Source organism: Rhineura floridana, chromosome 7 (assembly GCF_030035675.1).
Source record: "Rhineura floridana isolate rRhiFlo1 chromosome 7, rRhiFlo1.hap2, whole genome shotgun sequence".
NCBI classification, from domain to species: domain Eukaryota; kingdom Metazoa; phylum Chordata; class Lepidosauria; order Squamata; family Rhineuridae; genus Rhineura; species Rhineura floridana.
The window spans coordinates 144,933,408-144,940,189 of record NC_084486.1 but is presented as its reverse complement, the minus strand read 5'-3'; positions in this window follow the sequence as shown (position 1 = coordinate 144,940,189).

The following is a 6,782-nucleotide window of genomic DNA, read 5'->3' as shown; positions in this document are numbered from 1 at the left end:
CTAGCCGAAGTAAGCCACTCAGGACTGTGGACTAAACTGGGAGTGATGTTAACTGAGCGGATGCAATTAACACGCACATCTTTGTGTTATGGTTTTTAGTTGGTTCTGTACTTCCCCCTCACCCTGCCAAATTTGCAAGCACCACCAATCAGCTGATCGTTGGCACTTGCAAAGCCCTGTGCCGTTGCAAATGCCACTGATCACTTTGGCTCATGCAAAGGCAGATTGAACCTTTCAAAACTGCATTGATATGAACTACTCTTTTCAATGCTGCAATGATTCTTTTGGCTTCTTAGAGTTCCCAAGCAATGCCAGGTACAAGGCTGCTCCTGTTCTGTAAAGTAGATTAGCGCAACCCGTTTTACCAAGCATTATAAGGGCAAGAATAGTCCATTTGTTTATTTCTCCTATGTAGGAACAGTCCATTTATCTATTTCACCATCCTAGAGTAGTTAGGTTGCTAAAAGGGATATCTCAGGGGGACAGGACTTTTTTAGCAGGCTGAGGGCTGCATTCCCTTCTGGGCAGTTTTCTGGGGGCCACGTGCCAGTGGTGGGGGGGGGCAGAGGCAAAAGTGGGTGGGACGATGAATGGAAATTTTACCTTTGTACACTAGGCTAGTTTCTACACACATCCCTCTGTCCGTCCTCCAGGAAAGCAAAAGGCATGATCAGAGTTCCAGCTAGGCATAAGAACAGCATGCTGGATGCTTATAAACACTCTAGGAGGGTTCAAAGCAGGGCCACTAGGGGGTGTGGCTGGGGGAGAGTCCCAAGGGCCAGACAGAGAGGCTTGGAGGGTCGCATTCAACTCCTGGGCCTGAGGTTCCCCATCCCTGGGTTATCTAATCCGGATTGAGTGACCTGGGGTTTGCCCACTTTAGTGGCTGAGATTTGACTTGGATTTTTCTCCATGATGAGTGTTGTCTGTTTGCAGTTATGTTGTTGATACAATAATATACAGCACTGCAAGGGCGACTTTGCATTCGTTCCCTGTACTGATACAATGCAATGTTCTTGCAGTGGGTGGAGGTAGGAATTTTTCAGGCACACACAATATGCTGTGATGCCTATACAAGAAAGAGCATTTACAAGTGCAGCGCACAGCCCAAGAGATCTGAGGAGTTCCTTAGGAACATAAGAAGAGCCAATGGCCCATATAGTCCAGCATCCTGTTTTCACAGTGGTCAACCAGATGCCCATGAGAAGCCCGTAAGCAGGATCTGAGGGCAAGAACACTCTCCCCTCCTGCTGTGTCCAGCAACTGGTACTCAGAAGCATACTGCCTCCGACTGTGGAGACAGAGCATAGCCATCGTGGCTAGCAGCCTTTGATGCAGTTATCCTCCATGAATTTGTCTAATCCTCCAAGTTGGTGGCCATCATGCCTCCTCTAAGAGTGAATTCCATAGCTTAACTGTGCCATAGTTAAGTGCCAGCCAAAACAAGCTGGAAGTTTAAGGGACTAGGAAATCCACACACGCACCCCTAAGAACATAAGCAGAGCCCTGAAGTAGGATCAGGCCAGTGGTTCAACTAGTCCAGCATCCTGTTCTCACAGTGGCCAACCAGAAAAGCCTGCAAGCAGGACCTGATCACAACGGCGCTCTCCCCTTTGGAATTCCCAGCAACTGGTATTCAGAGACATACCGTCTTCGACAGTGGAGGGACAGGATAGCCATCATGGCTAGTAATCATAAATAGCCTTATCTGCCATGAATTTATTTAATGCTCTTTTAAAGCCATCTAAGCTGGTGGCCATCACTTAGCAACTGATCCCTTCTCAGTCCTCTGCTGTTGGTCAAGATCTCCAAGGTAGTGAAGAGCGTCCTAGACAGATCATACCAGCTGCTCTAGGACATTTTGTTCAGTGGTTATAGGCTTGCAGGAGCTGGATGCAGGTGAGTGTCAGGGCTGGCAGACATGGGATGAGGGAGTCCATGTCTCCTCTCTGTGCCCAGCATCAAAACCACATGGCTGATAAAAGAGAGGGTCTCCTCCTCTGCACCCAGCATAGAAATATGAAGAGGCCTGCTGGATTGGATCAAAGGCCCATCTCATAGTGGGGACTCCTGGACAGCAGAAAAGGAGGCTGGATTTGCCTCTTTTCCTGAAAAGCTTTATTCTGTTCTTCCTTTTTCAGGTTCGGGCAAAAGACAGTGTATCTCTGAATGCCATGTATAGCAACAATCCAGTATGTATAGAGATAGTTCTCACATCCACACCATATATTTAAAGCACATGGCTTCCCTTAAAGAATCCTGGGAACTGTAGTTTGTCAAGGGTGCTGGGAATTACAGCTCTGTGGGGGTAAACTACAGTTCCCAGGATTCTTTGGGAAGTCATCTGCCTCAATTGTATGGTGTGGATGTGCTAAATGCCCAGTGCTGTGGGCCCAAAACAAGGGATGGCCATCATCTTTGTGCACTCCTAGAGCAAAGGTGACTAAGCTGTTTGGGCCCAAGGGCCCAAAAATTGACCCTTGTCCAACCATCTGGGGCCACTTGCCAGGGATGGGTGTGGCTAAAAGTGAGTGTGACTACCCGTATTCTCTTATGCTCTCTCTCACCCCTTCTCTGTAGTAACGTCCCACACACACACACATTTATGGAATGCCTTCCTTAGGGAGGCCCACCTGTGATTTTTTTTCTGCAACAGGCAATTATGTTTTTATTTTCCCAGGCATCTGAGCAACACCAATGATATGATATTATATGGTTAAGTCTGATTTTAATAATGTTTATATAATTTTTATTGTATTGAAATGTAAATGAACTGCCTTCAAGTCAATCCCAACTTATGGCGACCCTATGAATAGGGATTTCATGGTAAGCAGTATTCAGAGGGGGTTTACCATTGCCTCCTGAGGCCAGTCCTCCCCAGCTGGCTAGAGCCTGCTCAGCTTGCCACAGCTGCACAAGCCAGGCCCTTCCTTGGCCGTAACTGCCAGCTGGGAGGCAATTGGGCTCCTTGGGACTATGCAGCTTGCCCACGGCTGCACAGGTGGCAGGGCACGTAACCCCTGAGCCACTCACTGTGGGGATGATCTTTAGCTGGCCCTTGACATGCAGGAGACACGAGCGGAGATTTGAACTCACAGACTCTGGACTCCCAGCCAGGGTCTCCTCCCCACTGTGCTATACCGTTGTAAATGGCTTTGGGACTTTTTTAACAGGAAGTGAATAAACCCACGCACCCACCCACAGAGCCCTCCCTCCTCAGCTGATTCATTCAAATCAGCTAGGAGGGGAGGTTATGTGTCCTCTTTATCAAATAACTGATCTGATGGCTAGAAAGGGGGCAATTTGCATCCTCAACAGAGCACAGGCTTTGCCCACTGCAGTGCTGTGTATACCATAGGTTTTTCCTTTTTTGTCACTGCTGCCAAAATTGATTAGGTCAGGGTGAGGCTGAAAATTTTGCTTGCGGGAGCCGGATGAGGCCCCCAAACTGGGGGCTAGCCACCCGGGTTGCCTCTAGAGCAGAGGTTCCCATACTGTGGCCTGTAGACCACCAGTGGTCCACCAGTGGTCCACTTGAGTGGTCCGCAGCATGTCCACTTTAAATATCCATATGATTTTTAATTGTATGTTTATTGGTTCTTTTATTTCTTATATTGTGTTTTATTGTATTACAGTCTGCATTCCGTAGAACCCAAACGCTACGAAATACAATACAAGAAATAAAGGAAGCAACAAAAACACAACTGAAAATCATACAGTGCTTAGCACAGCGCATCACAATTGCTACAAAACAGGCAGAAAAACCACTAAGTGGTCTGGCAAGACCAGCAGCAATTTTCAAGTGGGGTGTGTGTGTGAGTTTGGGGACTGCAGCGTTGCATTAGAGGCATCGAGCTGCCCAGTGTTAGAAACAGAATGAGAGAGCAGATAGACCTTGGCCTGATCCAGCCAAGCAATTTTTTTGCCTTGAGTAGGCAAATGCAGGAAGGAAGGGGAGAAAGACCAGAGAGGGATGTTTGCCTTTTACCCCAAGTCAGTGAAGGCTGGTCCATTAGGGCAAATGGAGCACTGCCCTGCCAATCTCGGTCTTTATGCCTCCAAACCCACCTGCCTTCTGACTGACCACCTTGCTTACAACTGTTGCGGAGCGTGGCCCTGGCTGCCAGCTTCCTCCTCCTCCTTAGCATCAGTTTTGCCCTTGTAGAACAGCCCAGTGGAGGATTGGGGACCAAAGTAGAATGAGCTGGCTGTGCCTGTCCTTGGCTTTGGCTGTGCCTGTGGTCGGCCCTGGCTCCACTTCCTGATGGCATCTCTGCCATTCACCCTACCAGTCCCAATGGGTGGCAGAGCCCCCTGCTCCAGGTGATCATGGGAAGCAGGCCCACCCCTGGTAAAGCATCACCTTTGGGCCTTGGCAGTCTTTGGAGCAGAACCACGGAAGGGTTTGCCATTTCAAGTCATGTCGAGGTTTGGTGTTTTTTTTTTTTTAATTAACCATTTGTTTCTAGATTAAACCTACACAGTATTTCTTAACAGCATCTTTCTTAAAAGTTGGGTTTTGTTGGTACATAATTTCTGCTTCGTGGCATAGTAGCTGAAGCGTCTGCTTCCAGGGATTTCCACCTTGGAGCCAAGGTCATGCCAGCCATCTTGGCAGGCACAAAGGGCAGAGCGGTGCTTTCCCCCCCACTTGTGGGAAGTAGATAAGTCACTTTGTGAGACTGTAGCCAGGGAGCCTAGAGTCCTGCAATGGGGAAACACACACACACACGCAAGTTCTGTCATTTGAATTTTGAAATGCCAGGATGTTTTGCAAACGCTGAGCTTGGCCCAGCTAGCTTCCTGCTTCTTGGTTTTGTGCTTGTGAACACAGGCAGGACCAGCGCTGCCCTTAGGAAGAGTGAGGTGCCCACCTCAGGGAGTAGATTATGAGGCGCAGCAGTGGCAGCCCCCCAGCTGTTGCTCCTGAGGCCCCCTACCATTGTTGGAGGGCAGAGCTCTGCACGGCCTCTTGTCCCGAGGCTCTAAGCTGGCCTGCTTCCTAAGAGGCCATGGCAGATGTCTCCCACCGTCAGCATCAAAGTCAAAAGGCAGCTGCCGATCCAGCTAATTTCGGCATGTGGAATGGGAAATGAGGCGCCATCTTGTTCTTCCTCTCAGGCAGCAAAATGTCATAGGCTGGTCCTGAAAACAAGCCTGAGGCAAAGGACAGGATGGCGCCCCCTCCCCATCGCACATTCAGAAGCACACTGGGCTAGCAGTTGACTCTAGCTTTGATACTGGTGCAGAGCTTGGAAAAGTTACTTTTTGGAACTGCAACTCCCATCAGCTCAATCCAGTGATCATGCTGGCTGGGGCTGATGGGAGTTGTAGTTCAAACAAGTAACTTTTCCAAGCTCTGTACTGGTGATGGGTCAGCATCCCACGCTATGCCAGGGCACTCTGCAGCATACCTGGCCCTGTCCTCCTACAGAAGGAAATGGCCTGGGGCTGAGGAGGAACAGCCCAGAGGCTGCTATTACTGCCTGCCAGCATCTGCTCTCTGAGGCAGTTGCCTCACTTTGTCTAACAGTAAGGCCGGCCCTGAATACACAGGCCACCTTATCCCTGTATTATTACTGTATTGTTGTTGTTGTTTAAAGTACTCTTTAGCAGGCTCATTGTATGATTCACTCTGCGAACTCTGCATGACCTGTTTTGGGACTCAGTCACTGCCGCATGTGAGAGAAGAGTGTCACAGGGCTGTGTGATGGCAACTTGGTGCCTGCCCGCCTGCCTTCAAAAGCACCATGAAAAAAATAATTTTAACAAGTGCAAAATCAGGAATAATCCAAGGTCAAAAAGGTACCCTTACTCAGCGCTACTTATTTTATGCTTCTAATTATATTCATGATAGGCCCAATGGGTCAGAGTTATCTGACTGCAGCAGGGACAGTTGTCTGCTGTTTTATGATTATTACTTTTTAAAATTGTTATTATTACTGATGAAAGAAGGGTGTCTCGTTCGTCTGAGAGCCCGCTGGTACACTGGCTGAAGCCCAGGGGTGACAGAAATATCAGAGTGCTGCCTGAGGCAAAGGGCGATATGCCATCACCACACCACCATTCCCCATACAGAAGCTGACCAGATTGGCAGCTGAATCTCACATCAGCATTGTTAACAGGACAGCATCCTCTACCGCAGTGTTCTTCAACTTTGGGTCCCAAGATGTTGTTGGACTACAACTCCCATGATCCCCTGACTGGTGACTAAGCTGTCCGGGGATGATGGGAGTCATAGTCCAAGAACATCTGAGGACCCAAGGTTGAAGAACAGTGCTGTACGGCAGGGGTGAGGAACCTCAGGCCCAGGGTACAAATGTAGACTTCTGAGCTCTCTACCTGGTATCCCTAGGCCACGCCTCCCACTCAGACCACACACCCCACTCAGACCACACCCCTTTCCCCAGGCCTGCTCCATGCTTTCCTCAAGTGCTTTAACTTGGTTGGAATGTGTCTTCAGACTGTGATAATACACATTGCTTGCCTGGATAAAGTGATATGTATAGGCATGCATGTGTAAGAAGAACCTCTGACTTTTCTGTGCATGGCGTGTAACGTTGCTCCACTCACTTCTGTCCTTGGCCCCTGCCCACCACTGGCATGCGGCCCTCAGATAGTTTCCCAGGAGGGAATTCAGCCTGAGGGCTGAAAAAGTTTCCCCACTCCTCCTCTACTGTGTCGGCGAAGGGCCACAGCTCAGTGGGAGAGCAACTGCTTTGCACGCAGAAGGTCCCAGGTTCAATCCCTGGCATCTCCAGGTAGGGTCTGGAATAGGGTTG